Below are 22,933 nucleotides of genomic sequence, written 5' to 3' on the forward strand. Positions count from 1 at the left end.
TAATGCAGAGGGGTACTGATTTCCTCGTAGCTCATCTCGTAAGTGGTTTTACTTTTCTACAATTTCTGCCGGAACCTTGGCTAAAAAGCCTCACATTATTATGCCCATTTTCTTCAGAGCTCCTTATGTTTAAAGATTCTGCTTGCTTAGGTAAGCTAAACATTGTTCTGTTTTCCATCTGATTCTTCTTCCTTCAGCTTTAGGATCATAAAAATAAAGTCCTTTTTTATATTTTGAAAGTTAAATACAAGCCTTATCTTGTTAAACTTGCCTTTGATTGGCATGGTTACTATTCAATTGGTCCCTTAGTTTATAGTTTATAAACTATAGTTTATAGTTTAACAAGGGCCTTACAAAATTCATAACAGATAGGACATGTACCACGGGGGTGGGTCAGGGGGCAGCTACTACATGCAGAACTCTAGGGGCTATCAAAACAAAATTATAGAATGTCAAATTTAACAACAATTTCCAGATATAATGCAAATCCCTTACTACTTACAAGACTTAAAGTAAAAGAAAAACTCCCTTATTTAGTAATAATCATCAAAGCAGGGAAGTATACAATTATTTTCACAAACAAACGAGCACATCAAGCTACCGCCACATCCTGGACATTATGCTGGAAAACATATCCCCTATGAGGGACCTTGGTTTTGCTTACCACACTCTGAAATCTAAAGGTAAAACGAAAAGGAAAAAAAAAGCCCTTACCCCTCTACACACCTACTATACAAGAAAAGCAGTATTTCATCTAAATGGACTTTCTTACCACACTCCAATCTAAAAAGACAGTTCAATAGGGCTAAAGTAGAATTTACCTCTGATTACAAAATACACTAGTAAAACAATTTTAAAACAATAAAGAAACTATAAACACAGTGGCAAAACAAAAGATGATGCTACTTAACTAAAAAGAACCTAGAACAGTCTGAAGCAAATGATTCTAATTTGAAGGAAATGAAATTCAAATAAACAACAAAACCACCCTTCCTAATACCTCCCCTTCCTCTGAAAGACAACGCAAAGGACAAAAACAAGGGAGGAAGAAAGGAAGAAAGGAAGAAAGAAAGAACGAACGAATAAGGAGTCACTGCCAGAGGGGCTCTGTGGATAATAATGCTCTAAAAATTAAACATGGAAGTAGGTTAATAGACACTGTGGAATCCTTTCTGGGAAGAGCATGCATTTGTGTTTCTTGAAATAGACCTTCTGCTTGCCGTGAATCAGACTAATGGATGGCTTTGAGGGTACGCTCTAACACAGGTACTGATTTCTCCGAGAAGGTGCATGAGGGAGGAGTATGCGGAGGCCGGGAAAAGATGAGAAGACATGGACAAATGTGGCACACAGAAGTCGCAGGCACAGTACTTTTATGCAGGGCACGTACATAACGGGCACTCCACCCACCTGGCTTCTCTAGGACCAGGGCCACAAACACAGCTGCTTCTGCTTGGCGCGCCTTCTCCCAATGTGGAAAACAAGAGGAGAGACTCAGCAGCCTGACCAAAGAAATACATGAATTCCACTAAAGAGTGGAAGCACTTGCTTGGGTAATGGAGGCTACCTCAGGAGATGTTTCCAAAAGTAGATGATTATCAGGAAAGACTGGATTGGAGTTTAAAAACTCCTGCTCAGAAGCAGGAGAATCAAAAGATCTCTAAGACATTAATTTTTATGCATCTATTAAGATTCCATTTTAACTAGTCTTCCCAAATTAGTAACAGTACTTATGTGCTCTCCTACAGTTGAGCTTTAGAAACTTACATCCACACTGTAACAAAAATCTTCTTTGAAAGGATAAAAAACCAGTTTACAATTGCTTAACATTATGTACCTATAACCCACTAATAAAACCATAAGCCCCACTTATACATTCACTTGAAATGGATTTTAAAAAAGCTACAGCAACCATTTACCTACCCTCTTCTCTCCCTTCTTAAAAGAATCAGTCTGTGGAAAGCAGCCTGCAGCCCAAGTTACTGATCTAGGAAGTGCTCTGTACCTTACCTTTTAGGAGCTTAAAAGTCTCACGGATGATATTCTTAAGGGAGAAGCATAGAACATCTGTGCGACCGTGTGTCCTCATGGCCCAGAGGTGGGGAGGCCATCCTCCAACCCACATCCACCACCACACACCCTCTGAGCACTGCCTTCCCCTCCGGGACAGGACAGCACTAGCTGCCTCCAGCTCAGCCGCCAAGAAACAAAGGGTATTGGAGTTTCTTGTCTAAGTGGTAAACTAATTCCCACTGCACGGTAACTATTTAAAGAAATAGTGCCTGCAGGACAGATCTGCCTCCCAGCCTTCCTGTTTGTGTCCCAGCTCCAATTTTCACCCATTTCCTAAGGAAGACTGCAAAGTGTAATCAGCCTCAAGAAGCCTGAGATTTATGAAAACCCGTGGAGTGTGTGAGGGCAATTTTTGGACACAGTCTCTCCCCCTTTCCTTCTTTTCCCAGCTAAGCAGATAGGAGGCTTTATTACAAGTACTTCCAAAGTCAAAAGCAAACACACTGTATCTAGAGTGATTTGGTGAGTCTTGACTCCGGAAAGATTTTAAACCTGAAATGTAGAAACAAAAGAATTTGTAGATAATTATTCCAACATGTATCAAGTAGTAATGCAGACAAAAAACCATGCAACTTAGGGTCAGAAGGCAAAGGCTTGATTCAGAAAACCTTTGCAATTTGCTAGCTTTAAGTAAAGAAATTCATCCAATCTTCCTGGGCCTTCCATATGAAATTCATCCAATCTCTCTTCTCAAAGCCTCACTTTTTTTTGTCTGAATAAATGGGACTAATAACAAGCACTTTATGTGTCTACTCTGAGAACCTCATAACTGTAAAAGACCCCATATTTTGCCTTATATAAAAGTCAAGATCATGCTGTCACTGCATCATGGCATCCAATTTCCCAGCTGCTATTACATAGTATCAGACATTAGTAGCTGAATGCAATGACCTAATACATCTCTCCTCTCTCCAAAATTATATTATGTATACATTTGTTTACTTGTGTACTGTCTGACTTCCCCATTGGTAATGAATACTTAATAATGATTCCCAGGACCAAGAATAGCACTTAACATTTATTAACCTGCAATAAGTACTTGTTTTTAAATAAATGAAGAGATAAATGCATAATTTCAGACAAAATAAACCACAATGCTCTACACACAGTAAGCCTATAACGAATACTTACTGAATTAATGAATGAACCACAATTTTTTTCTCTAGAAAAACATCCCAGGAAAAATGCAATGCTATAGAATTTTAAGACAAGTTGGAGCCCTTAACAACAGTTGACATAAATACAACTCTATGTTTTGTTAGATCACCCTGTTCAAATATATGAAGATGGTTAATGTACAGATTTTTTACAACATGGATATGAGGTACAAAATCAGTATGAATTAATTCACTGACAAAGAGTTTAGCTTAATTTAGAATATACCTAAAATCCTTCCTCAGGCCTGTTTCTGTTAAAAATGTAAACTCCTTTCCTCTGGTGCCCTTCACGTCCTCCAGCGGTGGCGGTGGGATGTGATAAGGACTCATTGATTTTTTTAAAAGCATTACCCAGACAATAAGGATACAAATGTGTGGTCTCTTGTGGGTCTTACGATCCAACTGCTAATGTTTAATATAACATAACATGCTGGGAGACAGGATAGTCTCAGGGATCTGAAACAAGAGATTTAGTTTTGAGCCTTCACATCATTGCCTGAATCCAGTTCAGGCCAGTTCAGGCCAGTTCAGGCTAAGAGAGACTAAAAATCAATTCTTTGATGGCTGCCCATTAATCTACCATGCATGAAGAAGACAGCAACTCTAGTGGATACTTGTCCATCTTATAAAATTACCAAGAGAGGAAAGATTCTGCATCTTAAAAGATCATGTGAAACATAATTCCCTCTTACTTCTAAGGAGTTCTCTTGCGTTGCTTGGGAAATAGGACCCTCCGCACCCTTTTTCTCTCCTCCCTGCCCTCTCTCTTGGCTCTCTTGACTTTATAGACAGAACAAGAGCTTATACAGATCTTTTTGCAAGTGTTAAAAATGGAAAATAAAGATTTAAAGTTTCTCACTCTGAATGAAGTCATTTTGGTTCCGCAATATGAGGAAGCATTTCATAATCACTGAACCTGAAAGTTGTATAGCTTTTGGCCAACGAGAAAGAATCCCTGAAGAACAGAGCGTGGTGGTCAAATAAAAACAGAATTTCCTGCCTTTAACAGGTTCCGATACTCCGTTTTTCTGAGCTCAAAGTTTCAGACATTGTGACGCGTTGTTTTCCACATATACCCTCCTTCACCTCGCACGCAACTTCCCTGGGGGTAAAGGCCTTTTTAATTGAGTAATTACAGATTCTAAAGAAGTTCTGAAATAGATTTTTGACAGTTTCCAGCAGCAAGACTTTCTCACCTTACATGTAGCCTCTAGCCTGACAAATACCAGTCTACAGGGAGCTTGTAAGTTCAACTACAAGGGTTATCAGATGTGGCTTAAATGCCTCCTGGAACATGTACATTTGACCCTGTGGGAGGAGAACAAATTGTGGAAACTGCCATCCAACAGCCATCTAATGTAAGAAGAACCTTTGGGAGACCCACCTGGAAGCCCAGACACCCTCCCCTGGGGATGCTGATGTACCGTCAGCCATTTCCTGTAGAACAGCTTTATTGCCCTGGTTCCTGGCAGACTTAATCAAGATATCACTGTGTATTAGACTAGCAAATAAAAAGATAACTTCAAGTTACTGACTGGAAGGTTTTGCTATGTTATTAATATTATTATTTGAGACTACCATGTATCTTATTTTAATAAACACTTATGCTATAAAACATAAAACAAATCTTCTAAGGGAAGATAATTTATAGGTATGACTAAAAGGAGAAAACATCATGGAACACATTATCCCAAAGTCTGCCATTAAGTAGGCATATACACTGCACAACAGAAGAATCATGAATTTTTCCTTTTTGCCATCTGTTGTTTTATAGGACAGCTGATTTCCTGTGAGCTGACTCTAGCGCCTATGATTAATGACGAAGAAAGTAAAAAAAGTTACATCAAAAGATCAGTCTTATTGACAAGGAAGTATTTCAACAGCAAGTTAATTATCAGACTATTTCTTTTCCAAAGTGAGAGATAAAGATGATATTTGCCCCTCCTTTTCTCCCTTTCAACTTGCTCTAGGCAGGGGTTCTGCTAAACACTGAAGACCTAAGATGTGTAAGCACAGGGTTCCTATTCTCAATCAACTCATGAACTGGTAAGACAGGTATAGAAGTAGCTATGGTACAAAGGTAGTGTGTACTAAGGGGGAACGTATACCTCAATATCAAGAGTGCAGGGCACGAAGGAAGGACATAGGTTCAACTGGCTTTGCCACTTGCACACTGCGTGAGCTTGGGCAAAGTTAATCCTTTTACACTTTGCTTTACTCATGGATAAAACAGAGGTCATATTAGTGCCTGCCTCCTGAGACATTTTATAAAAATAAATGATTTAGTACAAATCCCTAACAGAGCACCTGGCTTTCAGAAGTCCTCAAAGAGCACTGATGCTGAAAAAAAGATTAAAAGAAATACTTAAATTTGGGTGCCTGGGTGGCTCAGTCAGTTAAGCGTCTGACTTTGGCTCAGGTAATGATCTCACAGCTCGTGGGTTTGAGCCCCGCGTCAGGCTCTGTGCTGACAGCTCGGAGCCTGGAGCCTGCTCGGATTCTGTGTCTCCCTCTCTCTCTGCCCCTCCCCTGGTTGTAACTCTGTCTCTCTCTCACTCTCTCAAAAATAAACAAACATTAAAAAAATTATATATATAAAAAAGTAAATACTTAAATTGCCACGAACATTCAATAGAGAAAGGAAGTTCCATCCATAAATAAGAGATACAGAATTTTTCAGCCAGGACACTCCTCTCTTGGAATAGTTTGAATGTACAGGTTGCCCTTGATTTATGATTGGGGCAAGGGTACCTGGAAAGAAAAGGGCCCACTGCCACCCTTTATCTCCCAGTTGCCTTACCCCCTTCTTTCTGAAATGCCCAACCACAGTGCTGTGTCCAATCTTAGCCTGTGCCAACCCAAGGCACAGTAAATGGCCTTGGAGTCTCTGCAAAAAAATCGCTTCTTGTTCAACAACAGAATGTTCTCAAAGGCTACCTTATGTAAAAGAAAACATCCAGAATATTCATAAAAACTGAAGTTTCTGGTTCTCACCATGATGGATTAACTGGGACTGCAGTAGCCTTCCTGCCATACAATTAGAAAACTGGATAAAATATGTGAAAAACTGCTTATAAATGTTAGAAGAAAGTACAAGATGTGATCCTGAGAGAAAGGGAACAACTGAGGTGAACTCTGTAGTTACCGCAGCTTCCATCCTGGATGCACATTCCAGACTGGTAGGGCAGTGACAGAAAACCCAGGAATACTGGGGTCTGAATTAAGGGGACACAGAACAGAGTTCACAGAGGCTAAGGCAGATGGAATTTTCTAGGACAAGTATAAGACAGGAAGGAGCTATGCAGACAAAGGCTCAAGAAATCCATATATGGGTCTCCCTGAGTTTGTTGCTAAATGGTAAGTCACATATAAACAGGGTTAACTTCACAATGCTGGACAAAAACCAAGTGAGGATCTTTAAGTTAAAGGATTCACAGAGTTTGCAAAGAGCAAGGAGACACATGAGTTTTTAATTTTTTTTTTTTACATTTATTTATTTTTTTTTTTAATTTTTTTTTTCAACGTTTATTTATTTTTGGGACAGAGAGAGACAGAGCGTGAACGGGCGAGGGGCAGAGAGAGAGGGAGACACAGAATCGGAAACAGGCTCCAGGCTCCGGGCCATCAGCCCAGAGCCCGACGTGGGGCTCGAACTCACGGACCGCGAGATCGTGACCTGGCTGAAGCCGGACGCTTAACCGACTGCGCCACCCAGGCACCCCATACATTTATTTATTTTTGAGAGACAGAGAGAGACAGCATGAGCAGGGGAGGGGCAGAGAGAGAGGGAGACACAGAATCAGAAGCAGGCTCCAGGCTCCAAGCTGTCAGCACAGAGCCTGATGTGGGGCTCGAACCCACGAACCGTGAGATCATGACCTGAGCCAAAGTCGGACGCTGAACCGACTGAGCCCCTCAGGCACCCCCACATGAGTTTTTAATAGTCAGACTAGAAAGTCTACGTTCAGTGCCTGGGCATTCAGGTCCTAACCCCAGAAGTATCTTAGTAGTATGAAACTTTAAAGTATCAGTTGAGTTGTAGGGCTAAATCCAACATACAGTAAAGGCTACTGCAGACAAACAAAACACAGATCTAGTATTCAGTAAAAAAACAAAACAAAACTATACATATAAAGAAGCAGGAAAATGAGACATAGAAACAGACTCAAAAGGACAGAGGTGAGGAATTGACACACAAGACAATTATAAATATGCTCAACATATAACAACAGAAATGAAAAATGATTTGAAATGATAGTATACTAGATGCAATTATCAGGACATTGATTAACTTCAGAAAAGACCAGCACATTTGAAGACAATACAGAAAATAGTCAAACTTCAACACACAGAGGGGAAAAAGGGCTGCAAAAAATGAACAGAGCCTCAGTGATGTGCAGGATGACGCCAAGTGGTCTAACACATATGTTACTTGAGTCCTAGGATGGCGGGGGCTGGGGTGGGGGGGGAGTCCCAGGATAAAAATGAGATAGAGAAATAATGGCTGCAATTTTTCCAAATTCAATGAAAACTACAAACCAGAAATCCAAAAAATTCAGTGAACCCCAACAAAGATAATACAAAACAAAGATAAAGGGAAAACATCAAAAGCAGCAGAGTGGAAAAAACAGACGTGATGAACAGAAGAGCAACAATAAGAATGACTGCCAACTTCTCATTAAAACAATACAAGCAAAGAGCAGTTGGATGACATCTTTAAAGTGCTGAAAGAAAAATGAAAAGGTCATCCTAAAATTCTATATCCAGTGAAAAATCGTTCAAAAACGAAGACTTCATAAATACTATCTTAGATAAACAAAAGTACAAAGAATTCATGGCCAGCAGATCTGCACTACAAGAAATGTTAGAGCAAGTTTTTCATGAAAGAAAATAATACCAGATGGAAACTTGGAACTACACAAAAGAATTAAAAGTGTGGAAATTTGTAAATATGTGAGCATATGTAAAATAAAAGCATTCCTTATTATATTTCTTTAAAATATAATTGTTCAAAACAAAAAATAATAACAATGTATTATAAGGTTTTTGACATAAGTACTTAATAAAATGCATGACAGTAATATTATGAAGGACAGGAAGGAGAAAATGAAAGCATAAAATCATAAAGTTCTTATGTACCACATGAATGATATATTATTTGAAGGTGAAAAGTGAAAAGCTAAAGTGGAATACTGTAAACTCTGGAGTAACCACTAAAAATAATGAACAAACAGCTATAAGAATGGAGATAAATGGAATATAAAAAATATACACAAATAATCCCAAAAAAGGCCAGGAAAGAGAACACATGGGATAAATAGAAAACATATAGCAAGGTAACAGATTAAACCCAGGGTACCTGGGTGGCTCAGTCAGTTAAACGTCCGACTTTGGCTCAGGTCATGATCTTGCGATTCGTGAGTTCGAGCCCCGCATCAGGCTCTGTGCGGACCGCTCACCTGGAGCCTGCTTCGGATTCTGTGTCTCCCTCTCTCTGTCCCTCCCCTGCTCACACTCTGTGTGCGTGTCTCTCTCTCAAAATAAATAAACATTAAAAAAAAATTTTTTTTAAAGATAGTAGATTAAACCCAACCACATATGCTGCCTACAAGAAACACACTAATTATAAACACACAGAGTAAAATGATGGACTAAGTTTACCATGCAAATATTAAGCCTAAGGAAGCTTGGGCGGCCATATTAATTCAGACAAAGCAGACTTCTGTGGTAGTTTGGGTCCCAGGGAAGCAGATGTCAAGACTAAATCGGAGGTTCAGGAGACTTATTTGGGGAAACCATTTGTGAAAGACAAAGGTGAGAAAGAGCAGGACTGGACAGGGAAAGATCTTCAGATATGATTGCTGATCTGACACCGGTGAAAGGAGAGAAGGGGAAAGAAGATTTGGGTCGGGAGGGCCTCAGGCTGCAGTGCGAGTGGGAGAAAGTCTCAGCCAGGCTGATGGGCAGTCCCCAGCAGATACAGCTCAGTAGAAGAGCTGGCATTGGTCAAAAATGGCCCAACTCTAGTACCCTGTTGTGCTCCATCACGAATGGGGAGTGTCCTGGGGAGAGCATAGCTACAGCAGAAATATGTGGCAGATCCCAAAAGTATGGCAGCTAAAGTCATGGGCTAAGTACACTACTTTTTGGAAAGGATGTCTGAATAGCACAACTCTATGGCAGGCACAACTTTGAAACAAGGGATATGACTGAGGACAAAGAGCATTATTTCTTCATGAGAAAAAGCTTATTTTATAAAGAGAACCCAACAACCTACCCTTAAATATGGATACAATAAATCACAATTCAAAATATTTGAAGTCAAAACTCTCAGAACTGAAAGGAGAAACGGACAAACCCCAGTTACAGCTAGAGATGGCAATACCTCTCTCTCAGTAACGACAAGTAACCAGAAAATTGGGGAAAATATAGAAATGTTAAACAACAGCATCAACCAAATTAACTTAATGGATATTTATTGAATACTCTCACCCCAAAGGGTGGAATACACATTCTTTTAAAACTCACAGTGCACATTACCAAGATAAACCATATGCTTGTCCATAAAACCGATCTCAATAAATTTTAAAGGACTTAACTCATAAAGTATGCTCTCTGACCATAATGGAATTTATTTAGAAATTGGAAAAAGAGATCTAGAAAAGCCCCAAATATTGGGAATTAAACAATATGTGTTTAAATAACCCAAAGATCAAAGGAGAAATACTAAGGGAAAAAAAAAAAAAACTAACTGAATAATACAAAAACTACAGCATCATCACACAAAACTACACAATTCAATATTTGTGGGATGCTGCTAATGCAGTCCTTAGAGGTAATATAGCATTAACTTCTTATATTAAAAATATGAGAAGTTAGGGATGCCTGGGTGGCTCAGTCGGTTAGATGTCTAATTCTTGATGTCAGCTCAGGTCATGATCTCATGGTTCATGAGATCAAGCCCCATGTGGGGCTCTGCACTGACAGTGTGGAGCCTACTTGGGATTCATTCTCTCTAAACAAACAAACAAACAAACAAACAAACAAACAAATAAGAGAAGTCAATAATCCATGATCTAAGCTTCCATCTTAGGAACCTAGTAAAAGAAGAAAAAGTTAAGCCCCAAATAAATCAAAGAAATAATTAAGAATGTAAATTACAGAAACAAAGAGTAAACAGGTAAAAAAAATAGAGAAAATACGTTTTTTAAAACCTGGGTTTTGGAAGAGAGGAATGAAACAGATAAATTTGTAGGAATTTCATCAATAAAAAAGGAAAGAAGACATAAATTACCAGAATTGTGGAGGAAATAAGAGGATTATCCTAAAAATCCTACAGATAGCAAATGAAAAATAATGGAATATTATAAACAATCATATGCCAAGAAATTCAACAGCTTACATAAAATGGACAAATTCCCTAAAAGATATAAATTACTAAAACTGACAGCAGAAGAAATGGAACCTACCCATATTTGTTAAAGAAACTGAATTCATAATTTAGAACCCTGCCACAGAGAGCTCCAGGCCTAGACGGCCTCACAAAATCATTTAAAAATGAAAAAATACCAAACCTGCACAGGAAATGGGAGGTACAGGGAACTCCTCTCAATCCACTGTAAGAAATCAGAATTCTCCTGATAGGAAACCCATACAAAGACATGACAAAATCTAAAACCAACAGACCAACACTGTTCACAAACACAAACACTGAAATCCTCCACAAAACAGGAGAAAACAAATCTAGTACTAGCTGATGACATCTCGTATCTGACTGCTAATGTCTACAGCAGTACTACCGTTGGGTCATATTTTTTCTAAAAAAAATTTTTTAACGTTTATTTATGTTTGAGACAGAGAGAGACAGAGCATGAACGGGGGAGGGTCAGAGAGAGAGGGAGACACAGAATCCGAAACAGGCTCCAGGCTCTGAGCTGTCAGCACAGAGCCTGACGCGGGGCTCGAACTCACGGATCGTGAGATCGTGACCTGAGCCAAAGTCGGACGCTCAACGGACTAAGCCACCCAGGCGCGCCATATTTTTTCTTATGTCACTGTAAGTCTTCTGTTGGAGATAAAGACTTACATTTACACTGGCCGTTTGATTTAAACTCAATAGAACAGACCCTCCTGGTTAAATACATTGTTACACTGGCTAAAATGATGCAATAAAATGGCTGGTACACAGTAAGTGCCCGCAATTTTTTTTTTTTTTTTTTTTTTTTTGAGAGAGAGAGAGGGAGAGAGAGCAGGGGAGGGGCAGAAGGAGAGGGAGACTGAGAGAGAGAATCTTAAGCAGGCTCCACACCCAGCTCAGGGCTAGAAGTGGGCTCAATCTCCCAACATGAGATTATAACCTAAGCCGAAATCGAGTCAGATGCCTAACCAACTGAGCCATCCAGGTGCCCTACAGTGCCTACAATTTCTTTTTATTTTTTTAATTTTTTATTTATTTATTTATTTTTTTAAAATTTTTTTTAACGTTTATTTATTTTTGAGACAGAGACAGAGCATGAACGGAGGAGGGTCAGAGAGAGAGAGGGAGACACAGAATCAGAAGCAGGCTCCAGGCTCTGAGCCATCAGCCCAGAGCCCGACGCGGGGCTCGAACTCACGGACCGCGAGATCGTGACCTGAGCCGAAGTCGGACGCGCAACCGACTGAGCCACCCAGGCGCCCCTCTTTTTATTTTTTTAATGTTTATTTATTTTTGAGAGAGAGAGAGACAGTGACAGAGTGTGAGTGGGGGAGGGGCAGAGAGAGAGAGAGAGAGAGAGAGAGAGAGAGAGAAACAGACAGAGTCTGAAGCAGGCTCCAGGCTCTGAACTATCATCATAGAGCCTGACACAGGGCTCAAACTCACAGATCGTGAGATCATGATCTGAGCTGAAGGTGAACGTTTAACAAAGCGAGCCACCCAGGCACCCCAATACAATCTCTAATGCTACCATTTTTTAGCAACTAGGTTGGGCTATAACATGTAGTTAGTCAAATAATTGCTTGCAGACTTGAATTGATTAGGCATAGCGATTCTATTAAAGTGACATCTTAAATACCCTTGTTGATAATATAGAAAAACTAATGACAAAGCATGCAGAGTGACCTTACAAGAAGTTATGATTGATTTGAATTCCAAGGCAGGTTTGGAAACAGGATCTAAGGGTCTCAGCTTGTTCAGTGGGCTAGTATATCGTTCATACCCAGTTGGTCAGAGAGCACACTGCAACCTCAGAAGGTAGAGCCTTGAAGCTTCTGAAGATGAACAGGCTACTGCAAAACGCCAAGGCCAGCTTAGTCCCTGGCTAGGAACCCCTTGATTATAGCAGGGAAAGGAGACATCCTCTTGTGAACTCAGCGCTCAGTCCTCTCTATTAAGACACAGTTTATTGTCTCGAGCTATTCCTGTGGTGATTAGGAACAATCTGATGGCAAAGATTAATGGTGCTTTATCCTATCTGTGTATATGGTGGAAGTCTTGAAGTTACTTTCAATTTTCCCTTAGCACAGATGTAAACATTGCTATTGCACGGAGTCAAACTCACTTTATGACTAAGAATCAGTATTAGCTTTACTTGTTTTCCTTTTCAGTTGCTAAAGCAATGGGTGATTAAGATAGTAGATTATATAGTAGACTCTTCTTCAGGTATATTCTGGAGATCTACCTGAATACCCAAATTTGCTAATATAAAAATGTTTTTCACAGGCAGATGGCTATCTTACAACTTACACTTCTTATCCTCATATCACAAATAAACTTTTCAAGTTTCACTAGTTTCACTAAATTTTTCTTTTTCACTTAAAGATTTACTGAAATGGTCAAACATCACTCTGTTCATTCTAAAACATTCACAGTGGGAACTTCGTGTCTGTGTGGACTCCCGATATGAATGAAATTAGATTTTTCTCCTGTTTAAAAAAAAAAATTCATAGTGGGCTTATTTATATCTTGTTTATGTAAACTAATGCAGAATTTTACTTTCTAAGAACAGCTTAACTTCCTGTTTACCTTTATCCCCCACACTCTCAGGTAAGTTTCTACACACTCAAAAAGCAGAAAATATACAGTCATGGTGAGATTCAGATCTCGGCCAACAGTTAGAATCACTCTTAGCTAAGTGACTCCCCATTAACCACTCCTCAATACACACACACCATGCAGTTCATTTCATAGAACTTCCAACAAATAGTAAAACAAAATGGATTAAATCCATAAATGCCCATTTAGATTGCTACACGATGGGTATTTTAAGAAGAAAAATGCTGACAGAAACCAATGTTATTGATCCTATTGAACATCGAGGTAAAGCCAGTCACCATTCCGACTATTTTTTATACATCAACATTTGTCTTTTGCAAATGAGAAATCTTCCCGTAGTGGCAACAATGCCAGATTGTAGCAGTTTAGCAATGGACTTCATCTTTGTAGGTAATTGCTCTATCACAGAGGTTTCTATCTTAGTATCAAGGGTACTTGTCTTGTCCAATTAGGCTACATACGAGCCATAAACACAAAACAACATAAGCCTTTTATTTATAAAGTGCCTTTCTTCAGAAATACCGACTTATCTGATTTCCACATTTTCTTGTTCTAGTTCTATTAAGTAGTAATAATGGCAGTATAACTGATTAAGGCAATTTTTCAGTCAGCTTTACACAGTGGGGGCAGGGATGGCAGGGAGGGAGAGAGAGAGAGAGAGGCTAAGGAGAAGGAAATGGAGAGTAAATTCATCCTCGGGCCTAAGTAGAATCTCAGCTAACAAACGCATGCTTCATTCAGATTGGTCTAGTGCTGACGTAGAAGAAACCATTCCTTCATTCAACAAATGTCCTTAAGAATCTACCAGGTACCAGGCCCTGTGGTGAAGACAAGAGATACAATGAGCAGCAAAGACAGACATTCTCAGCCCTTTTCAAGACTGCTCTCAAAAAAAAAAAAAAAAAAAAAAGACTGCTCTCTGAAAGGGAGACCAATCATACGGCTGCAATTAAAAAAGGGTGATAAACGTCATTGCAAATGAAGGTTTCCCTGAGGAAAAGCTGCCTGAGCTGGAATTGGCCACATGAGTAGGATCCAACTAGTGCACAGGGTGGTGAGGTTGATGGCCAGGAGAACAGTACAGGCAGGACAAATGCGGCAGTGGGGAGCGTGGGGCATCCGAGCAGCTTGAAGAAATGGCACGAGCACAGATGGAGCTGGAAAGGTGGATATGGCCAGGAGATGTGAACCTTCCGGCACGGGAAGGGTTTCACTCCTTATCCATAAACAATGGGAAGCCATTAAAGATAACTTTAAGTAGAATTTTATTATTGCCTCCTCAAGATTTTTTTTGTACAAGTACACTATGAGAAGCATGGAAATCTTAATGAAAATAATGAAAATAATTGATGAAATAATTAATGAAATTAATTAATTCATTAATTAATAATTAATGAAATAATTAATGAAAATAATTCCCATGAGTCTTCCAATATACAGTGTAGTATATAACACAGTTCCTTTTAACATGCAGTAAAAATGACTTTATGCAAAGAGAAGACTTAGGCATAATTTTCATTCATCAAACAAATATTTACTGAGTACTTCACTATATGCCAGGCATGATTCTCAGACATGATTCTTGACATTCATTAGTGAACAGGAAAAGACCTTCACCCTCAGAGAGTTTAACTCTAGTAATGCAGATAAAAATGATAAAGACAAGAAATAAGTAAGTTACGTAGTAGTTAAGAAGATAGTAAGCGACATGAAAGTAAGAAAAGATGAGTAGAATTAAGGAGGATCAGAAGGGTGGGAGGAGCCAGAGAGAGGCAGCCAAGTTACCATATTATAATTAATTAAACAAGACCTCACTGTAAGATGAAATTGGTACAATTTTGGTTGAACAACCCAATTTTAACTGTTTTTGCTGAAATAAAAGAATAATTCTAGTGCCATTTCTAGACAAACTTCAAGTTTAATCTCTGAGACAAAGAGATCAAAGGAAATACTAGCTATTGCTCAAAACTTACTGCTTCCGTCTTTTCTGTCTTGCAATGGTCCTTCTATTAACAGTAACATTTTGAATACTGACTCATGATTTTATTGCACTCTCCATATGGCAGTGATTTATTCATGAGCAAAAGAAAACCAGCCTCGCCAGTGTCATAACTTCAGCTTTTTCAGCTGGCAAATGCTGACAGATTTTTATCTTCAATTCAGTCCTGCCAGTAAGGGTAAAAAACCCAAAAGACACCTCACAGTAACAGGTACAGCAGGAGAGGGAAATGAAAGGTGAATGTATATTACTAAAGTAATAGTACCTGCATAATCAGTGCAAAATTATTAATTAGCTAATACCCTTAATTACAAGCAAGCTTTAAAATGGGTTTTAATACATATCAAAGATACCAACTCATCTCTTTGGAATAAAAGTCTGGAAGTGAAACTAGAGCTTCCTTGACAACACAAATGGTCCCAAATGAATACTGAGAACAAAAGAAGCAAAATGATTGTCAGAGGAAATGTGCTCTAAACCCAGGACAGCAAATAGTTCTTGTTTACAGTAAGCTGTGAACAGCCAGCTTTGACTATTAGCAGTTATGTGCCAATGACTATTAACTCAACTACGCAGTGAGGGCATTAAGTCACAGGATGATTGTTGCTTTTATGTTGTACTTCCACTAAAGCTTGATTTTATTGCCCATTTTCCACAGCTCTTAGGTAGGCTTCGGTTGTAAACAATAGACTTTAGTAATTCTTCTACAAGAAACAAACAATGCAGCCTATGAGCAAAGCCTTTATTGTTTATATTTTATAACATATACACTATAATATCGATATATATTCAACAAGGGAAGAACCACAAATTTAAGCACAATTTTCCATTTACAAGTTATGTGAGTTATATGCCGTACCTACTAGATTATGTCTTTAGTTTTGATCATTAGTGGCCATTAATAAATGAAACTACTTTTATTTTTCTCAAGTGTTGATGTTTCTTCTATTAGGAAGCCAAACTTTCTAGTCTAGACTTTCATAGGGAGACATGTACAATCAAGATGCCATGCTGGACTTAAAATAATGATAGCAATAGTAAAAGATTTTCGATGTTTGCTAGGTGCCAATTAGCATTCTAAGCGCTTCACATATACTAACTAATCTCATCCTTGGTACTACCCTATGAGATTATACTATTACTAACATCATTTTACAGAGGAGGAATTGTATAGCAAGGCTTCTGACTCTGTAAGAGGCACAAAGAGGTTAAGTAATTGGCCCAAGATTGCACAGCTAGGCTTCTGATGTCGTATGAGGCACAGAAAAGTTAAGTAATTTTCCCAGAATTACACAGCTAGGCTTCCGATGATGTTCGAGGTACAGGAATAGACAGCTAACCTCTGCTGCTGTACAAACTGATGAGTAATCTCCCTCTGTGCCAGTTTACTACCCCTGCTTTCACATGGCAGGAATTTATATTTCTACAAGTTTTCTACTCCTGGAAATGATTTTTCTGGGGGGGGGGGGAGTGTTTCTATAGGTATAATATGCCGAATCAGGAAAAATATAGCATGAGGAAACAGTAACATGGCTCTGTGAGCTTCTTGGCCAGCAGGTCAACTTGCCGGGATGAAAACCCTCTCTAATAATACAGTAGCACACTCCCAAGCCTACCAGTGCATCTGCAAGCAGCACAGTAAGAGCCTGTGAGAAGGTGTTACATTGACAGGTAAGCAAGGGTAGAGCTGTGTCAGGCACAGATGCCTGGTTTCCGGAAAGACACCAATTCAGCTCTAAACACAAAACTTAACAATCCCCGTATCTTAGAATGAGAAAACGATGCTACATCTATCTACACAACCTCGTTCTGTAAACCCACCCATATGACAAGAACAATCACACTTGCTCGGGTGTTCTCTTTGAAGAGAAGACCTGCAAGGAACATGTAATCACTGGATGATGTTATTTGACTTATGGAAACGCAAAGGGGAGAACACAAATATTTACTGAGTTCCCAGATTGGGCCAAACACCATGCTACAGGTTCCCATTTCTCTAATTAAATTTTGACAATCTACCCATAAAGTACATTTATAGCGTTATGTTATTCTCCTTGTTTGTAAGGAATAGAGAACCTGAGGGTAAAAGGGTTATGTGAATTGCCTATGTAAATCTAAGGGGAAGTCAGAGTACCCCCTCAGATAGGTCAGACTCCAAAGCTGGCACCACACCCACACTGCCATGGCTCTCCTGCCTCAGATGGGCATCTCCGTAAGAGGTGGTCTGCTTCTTTTGGAAGACTAGATTTTACATCACGGTCAAGGGCTGAACTCTGGGGTGAGACTCCTTGGGTTTGAAACCTAGTACTGCTGATGACTAGCCATGTAAACCTGGCAAGCCACTTGACTTTGGTGTGCTTTAGTTTCCCCAGCCATAGGTAACAGTACCTATATTGTAGGAATGCTTTGAATACTAAAGGAGTTAATATACATAAGTCTTTCAGGTAATGCCTGGCACATAAATGCTCAATACATGTGTTATTAAGGAAATTCTCTGCTGTTAACATAAACTACTTGCAAGCAAGTATCACATCTGAAGTCAAGTATTACAAACCTATTGCATCCCCACTGCTTCATATAATCCCTGATAACAAAATAGATGTTCAATATAGTTTGGTAAATAGATGAATATCTAGACCAAAGGATTATACATAAAAGTTCTTAAAATGGCCCAATCTCATCTGACCTGCCATTACCTCTCTCACATCATCTCTTGCTATATGCTGCCTTATTCTCTCCACTCCAGTAAAACTGGCCTTCTTGCTATTTCCTGGAGGGAAAAAAAAAAGGCACCCTAGGGCCTTTGCACTTGCTGCTCCCTCCAGCAGATTAGGTCTTCTTCAGATCTAAATTCAAATTCTTTTCCTTGGTAAATCTCTCCCTCCCACCTCATTTTAAATTGCAACAACCCCTCATCATCCAGGTCTCCTGGCACCCCTTTCCTTTGTCCCTCCTTTATTTCCCCCCCACTATGTTCATGTATCACAACACACTACATACTGAAACGTAACTTGTTTATTTCACGTATTTTCTGCCCCTAGAACGTGAGCTTCATGAGAGCAGAAAATTATCACCTATTTTGTCGTGTATACTACTATACCTTCAGTACTGAGAAGAGGGCCTGACAAGAAATATTTGTTGAGTGGTGAATGAATACAGGCCATTAATTTACTAAAGATCTTTATTTCAATTCTGTGTGAGTCTGAATATAGAACTGCATTGTGATGCATGCTGGGAAAATAACAAAAAGACTGATCTTTGGGTAAAGATGGTGATGAGATGCTAGTAAAATATAAATGCTCCTTTTCTAGAAAGCTACTTTGTATGTAAGTTAAACTGGTATTTCAATTCCTGTATTACATCTATATTCATGGAAAGCAAAGGAAGTTACCTGTTTTGTGGGAAATGAAAAGATAAGTGTTTTGTTTTCCACTAGCACACATGGTAAGTAGACACTGTTAAGCTTTCTCTTTGTCTGAAACTCTGCATTTCACCTAAGCTAAATGTCTTTTTTTTTTTTTTTCAGTCAGCAAAAGTAAGATCCTCTGTCATGGCTTTTTTTTTTTTTTTTAATGTGTATTCATTTTTTGAGAGAAAGAGAGAGACAGTGCAAGTAGGGGAGCTGTACAGAGGGAGGGAGTCACAGAATCCGAAGCAGGCTCCAGACTCTGAGCTGTCAGCACAGAGTCCGATGCGGGCTTGAACCCACAAACTGAGAGATTGTGACCTGAGTTGAAGTGGGCCACTCAACCAACTGAGCTCCCAGGCGCCCCCCTCTGTCATGCCTTTCTAATCGGAAAGTCCTAAGGGGAAGAACACAAAATCCCCTGTGCCCTGACGAGGTCCTACCAAAATTCACTAAAATAACAGGTACACAAAAATGCAGAGATGTTACCCACTCCCACCCCCGGGGAAATCTTTTAAAATCTTACTTCTTCCTAAATTATTGTTTTATTGATCTGGATATAAAAAGACTAAGACAATACAGATGATATTAATAAACTATGCTTTTTTGCAGATTCTTTATAAATACAATAGACCTAAAAATGCCTGTCTTGTGTCACATACGTTGCAGTACAGATAAGTATGGTAGGTTAGTCTAAACATTTATTATATTTGATATGCTATATAAACAATCCTCCATAAACACTGAATTTAAAAGTTAATGCTCAGGTTTTCTTTTTTCTGTTTCTTTTTAAAATTCCAAATCTCATTTATCCTTCAAAACCCTACCAAAATCTTACTAAATCTCCAAGCTATCTTACCAGTTTCTCTCACTATTCAGAGTTAAACATTTACTGTTGGGTACCATTAACACCTGTATTCTAAATGACTTATTTACATACTTGTCTCTCTTTGAGATTATGAGCTGGAGGGCAAGACACTTACCTGTGTATATACCAGAGCCTTGAACAGTACGTGGCACAAAGTAAGTGTTCAATAAATGTTGAACTGAATTACTGAATCGAAGTAAATAAATAAAATGAAGTCACACCAAGAATACAATAAAAATAAACTTTAGTGTTAAAAAGTAGGTATAGTTGGATTCCAGCAGTATTAACTTTTAGAAAGTCACTTTTGATAATGATCTTTTTCTCAGAGAAGTTTTATATGTGCCCCCAAAATTGTGCGAAATGATGAGCTTTACCTCTAAGTGGAACTGTATTTGTTTCACGTGTTTCTCTCAAGCACTCAGCTGCAAAAGGCCACCGCCTCCGCAAAGCTCTTCAATTTCCCCAGGTAGGAATGGTTGCTGCCTCCTTTGTGCCCCAGGTCCTGACCATATTCTACCCCAGCCCCTTTCTCCTCCACTAAGTTTATTTGCTCTCACATCTGCCTCTTTCACTAGACTGAAAACCCTCTGAGGGCAGAGACTCTTTTCTTCTTATCTATCCCTGTTAATTGGCAACACTAAATGCTTAAAAAAATTCACCCCCAACCCCCCCCCCCCAAAAACCAAAACACACACACACACACATGTTTCTCAGACCTTGAAAGTTCAATTTTGAACTAACCTGGCTCAGCTCTTACGGGGGTCCCAGATCTGGACACAGGCCCATTTGCCAATGTTAACAGACCCTGAATTACCGGAAGTGCTTGTGAAATCCTAGAAAACATGCCAATCTGCAGTATTTTTTTTTCTAACATCAAATCATTCAGTAACAGAGCTTTCTGCCCTTCATTTCACTGCAGCTATTCAGTCTCACTCTTTTATGTTTATGTGGACCCTTTCCATGGATTTTCCAAATTAAATTGTGTACAATTAGATTTTATCACCCATATCCTAAATTTCTGAAGAAAACTTCCTTTAAAGTTTCAAAAGAACAAAACAGCCAAAGGAGAGTCAACCAGATGTTGGGATACAGAATGGATATGTAATATTTCTTGATAATTGCCTGCTTTCATACTTTCCTTCCCTGACCCCAAGAGCCAGAACTGCAAGCACCGTAGAGAAAGAAGAGGGAGAAGTTACGAGACGCCATGCCCACTTGAGTCCTCTCAGCCACACCCCTGCCCCTTCACCCTCTCTCCCTCCTAAAAGAGCACCGCTGCCATTCTCCTTCCCTACCTGCAGGCCACCCACGCAGGACCTCTCTAGCAGCCCACTCGCCTCAGTCTCGGAGCTGGGAGCATCCCACAGATATCAGGAGGCCACACGCTGAGCTGGACACTGGCCAGCAGATTGGCAGGAAAAAGTCCAGGCAGAGCTGTGCTCCTGGAACTTAGAGACTAGCAGAGAAGAAAATGAAACAAGTATTTGCAATATGTTAGACGAACGCTATGATAAGGTAAATAAAGCTAAACTGGGGTTAAACTCGAACACTTGTGTTAAGAATATTCTACCTTGACAAGACCTGAAGAAAAGAGACTGGGTCTTTTGTACATGAGTGTATGGCTGACAGCTCCTCTCCTCCCCAGTTTTCTCATCAGTAAATGTAGGATGACAAAACTACCTCCCTCTTAAAGTAGTTCTGAGAATTAAATGCGTGGCACCAGGTACAGCACTGTGAACAGGGCCTGGCCCACAGTGAGTGTCCAATGCACCCCTGATGTGATGTGTCTCATGGAAGGGCAGCCAGTCTAACCAGGCAACGTCTGAGATGAAGTGGCTTCGCAGCTTAGTCCTGAAGAATGGGAGTGGATTCACTACAGATACGTTACTTTGCTAGGGCTGTCATAACAGTGTTCCACAGGGTGGGTGGCTTTCACATAGAAATGTATTTTCTCACAGTTTGAGAGGCTAGAACACTAATATCAAAGTGTCAGCAGGTTGATTTCTCCCGAGGCCTCTCTCCTTGGCTTGAAGATGGCCATCTTCTCACTGTGTCTTCATGTGGTCTTCCCTCTGTGCCACTATGTGTCCTAATTTCCTCTTCTTGTAAGATTAGTCAGACTGGGTAAGGGTCCACTGGAATAATCCCATTTTAATTCAATTACCTCTTTAAAAGCCCTATCTCCAAATACAGTCACATTCTGAGGTACTGGGTGTTAGGACCTCAACATATGAATTTGGGGGAACACAGTTCAGCCCTTAACAGTGGGGAAGGCAGGGAGAGGCACAGAGAAGAGGGCTGTTTCTAACAGAAATATTACTATTAAATAAATATTACTATTAGAAATGTTACTATTTCTAACAACCTATGAATTGAAAGAGGATAGTATATGGGTGCCTAGGTGACTCAGTAGGTTAAAGTGGCTCTTGATTTTGGCTCAGGTCACAATATTACAGTCCTGGGATGGAGCTTTGCACTGAGCATGGAGCCTGCTTAAGATTCTCCCTCTCCCTCTGCCCTTCCCACGCTCGCATGCACCCTCTCTCTCTCTCTTTCTCAAAAAAAAAAAGAGGATGGTGTAGCATGTTGAAAAGAAACTGAGTGAATCTAAACCCTTTTACAGTATAGATTATAAAGAGGGAATAGCGAGAGCTGAAGCTAGAGAGGGAAGGAGAAAAAAATCAGGCCATGGGGCCTTACAAGAGAGCTTATATATTAAGCAGTGGGATTTTATCCTCAGGGAAATGGGAAAACATTTTGGAATTTCAAGTAAGGTGCATATGTGGCATGACTGAACTCCATTTTAGAAAAATCATCCTGTCTGCATTATAAGGAGTTTTTTGGAGGCAGAGGGAGCACCTGGGAGACATTTGTTTTGTTTTATTTTGTTTTGTTTTGTTTAGGGGGGGAGACATTTGAAATAAGACAAGTGAGAAAGACTGATGGCTTGAACATGCCTTGGGGAAGAAACTGACACACTCTGGAGAGCTAATCAATGGACCTTGTGATTGATGGGGAGCAGGGGGAAAGGAAAATGATTCCCATGGTACCAGGAGGTGGGTAGATGATGGTGAAGGAAGATGACAAAGTCAAATAGACATTCTGCATTTGAGAAACCTATGGGACTGCCAGGAGATCACTGGCTGTTGATAGTACCTGTTGCTTATTAAACTCTTATTACACGGCACAGGATGTGTCAGGAACTCTACACATATTATCAAACACCTTCCTATAAACGAGGAAGCTGAGCCTTTAATGAGATACTCAACCATGGCACCACATCCCTTCCACACCCCAACCTGCCCTGAATCCAGGTAAGAACAAGGCCCATTTTGGTGTTGTATCCCTTTGAAGGCACTCGGTCACTGACCCAGACTAACTGTATAAATTAAAG

The 22,933-nt window shown here is 39.7% G+C and overlaps 1 protein-coding gene across 7 annotated transcripts in view; it reads right to left on the bottom strand.

The window, feature by feature from the left end:
* The window catches only part of ARHGAP28 (Rho GTPase activating protein 28), a 226,245-nt gene that overhangs the window by 139,050 nt on the left and 64,262 nt on the right, over window positions 1-22,933 (bottom strand). Inside the window, exon 1 of one of the 7 annotated variants that reach the window (XM_047827010.1) lies at window positions 2,011-2,129. The exons of the other annotated variants lie outside the window; for them this stretch is intronic. The gene's annotated coding sequence lies outside the window, so the exon portion shown is untranslated. Of the gene's footprint in view, window positions 1-2,010; window positions 2,130-22,933 lie in introns of those variants that run through there. 7 annotated transcript variants of the gene reach the window in all.

This window comes from Prionailurus viverrinus, chromosome D3 (genome assembly GCF_022837055.1).
Source record: "Prionailurus viverrinus isolate Anna chromosome D3, UM_Priviv_1.0, whole genome shotgun sequence".
In the NCBI taxonomy this organism is placed as follows: Eukaryota; Metazoa; Chordata; class Mammalia; order Carnivora; family Felidae; genus Prionailurus; species Prionailurus viverrinus.